Here is a 2,232-nt window from a genome sequence, read left to right as displayed (position 1 = left end):
ATAATTTACTCAGAATCTTATCCAACAACAAGTTTTTCCTAGTAGCGACCTGTCACATGAAATCATAGAAATGCATACATTTTTCACTCTAAATAACTCCCAGAGTTCTTTAAATAGAAAATTCTTTATTTTTTTCTTCACAGAAGTTAGTCTGAGGTGGGAGTTAAGAATATTAGAATCTTGTCTCAGCTCTGCTACATTAGTTGGGATAGTCACTTTGTCTCCATTGGCCTGTTTCAATCTTCTGATCTGTAAACTGGAAAGAATGAATTTATTTTTCCAAAACTGGCTTCCATCAGCATCAGCAATATCTAAGGAATTTTTTAAAACCCTTATCTTCAGGATTTAATGGGTTAAGATAAGTCCTAGAGATCTGCATTCTTTTAAAAAATTTCCCTAAGTGAAGCTGATCCATAAGCAGGTTTATAAATAAGCCACATAATTTCAAAGGTCCTTTTTTTTTATTCTGTGATTCAATAAAATATACTTGTTGGTGAAAGTTATAATTCAGAGAACACTCATTTTAGAATTATAAGAGACTTTGATTACAATTGAATTAAACTTAACATTGAATCTATGTTGAAAGAATGTTTTAAAAATCAAGGAATGTTTAGTTCTATGATATAGTTCAAGGTCATTATTACTATTATGTACTATAGATACACACATAGGGCCATGCTTATGATATAAAAGTATTAATCCACATGTGACCTAAAGAGATAAAACCATTTGTTACATAATCTTATAGGGTCAATCTCACTTTATAAAGACCCACTTAAATTATTGTTACAAAATGTATTTTATGAACACTTTCTAAAACATAAGATTTTCAATGATCTTGTAGGTTATAAAGTGGCTTTCCCATGTCCCTACCCACCCCAAGCCATATGGATTTAGCTGAAAAACTTATCTTTATATTTTTATTATTTCCCCAAATCAATACATGGCTTTTATTGCATCTTTAAAAATTTTATATATTTTTTATTGATTTCAGAGAGGCAGGGAGAGGAAGAGAGAGATAGAAACATCAATGAAGCGAATCATTGATCAGTTGCCTCCTGCACCTGCAGCCAGGGCCATATCGACCCGGAATTGAACAGTGACCTCCTGGTTCATAGGTCTACGCTCAACCACTGAACCACTGCAGCGAGGCATATTGCATCTTTAAAATATAACAAATAAGTCTGAGGAATCTTCTGGCATCTTGCTGTTGCTATAGCTGGAAAACTTATTCATCAGCCTGCTGAACTGTTTCTTTTTCAGAGACATACTAGTAGATAACATCCAAAATTTTTACGATATTCTTGTTTTTAACTGTTGTGGCTTGCTGAATCAAAGCAACTGAATTTGATTCAAGTTCAATGTCATTTCCTTCATGAATTAACTAATTTTTCTGGGCTTAAGATACTGAACAAGCAATGCCTGACCTCATCCAATCCCTGCAGATTTATTTTTCATCCAAGAAATTTCTGATTTCAACAAGAGAACCATTCTCCCGAATAACAGTGTTGATGAAGAAGTGAGCATACACAGACCTCATCTTATAAAGAAGCCCAGTGTAACACCCTTGATCATGTTCTGTACATGACTGCAGATAGTGCGAACCACGGCCAGTTCCTATTTCCCCACCATTTGTAAACCCAGAGCCTCTTCTTTTTATTTCCAAGGAGTTGGAGTCCTACATTGATGTGATTGAAGTCCCTCCTTAGGGTGCCTCTGGGGCACTTCACTATAACTGTGCATCCCTTCCGAGTGATGGCAACATTTTCAGGAAATGTCTACAGTCTGATTGCTGAGAATGGTCTTCATTCTCGCAGTAGATGGGCAAAGCTTATCTTCATATTTTTAAACTTACTGACTTTCTGTATGGTGTTACTTGACATAAATATATAATATTGGAAATAGTTTGACTGGGAGTAATTTGAGAATAATAATAAGCCCCCTCACTGAGGATATTAATGATAAGTAGGCCACTGAACCAACTAGTTTCTATTGAGACTAGTCTAGTCTAGACTAGTTGCATTACCAAGAAAAACTTTCTTATTCACAATGCCCAGAAATATTTGTTGAATTCTCCTAAAAGCAGTGTTGTATCATTCACATACATTTTATAGGAAAATTAAAATTTAATTTTCACATCATCCAATATAATGCCGGCCAACGCTGGCCCTGAAAGGATTTTTAGATGTGGGTCATGCATCCATAGTCACTTGGAGTCCACATTAAAGTCTT

At 34.9% G+C, this 2,232-nt stretch overlaps 1 pseudogene across 1 annotated transcript; it reads right to left on the bottom strand.

Annotated features, from left to right (window-relative positions):
• Positions 1-1,228: 1,228 nt before the first annotated feature.
• LOC308245887 (large ribosomal subunit protein uL6-like) lies at positions 1,229-1,809 on the bottom strand (annotated as a pseudogene). Its single transcript has one exon. The product of its transcript is annotated as a large ribosomal subunit protein uL6-like (transcript).
• Between the last annotated feature and the right edge of the window lie 423 nt (positions 1,810-2,232).

This window comes from Plecotus auritus (genome assembly GCF_963455305.1).
Source record: "Plecotus auritus genome assembly, chromosome: 4".
Classification (NCBI taxonomy): Eukaryota; Metazoa; Chordata; class Mammalia; order Chiroptera; family Vespertilionidae; genus Plecotus; species Plecotus auritus.
Note: the sequence above shows the minus strand (reverse complement) of the source record. Positions and strands in the feature narration are given on the sequence as shown.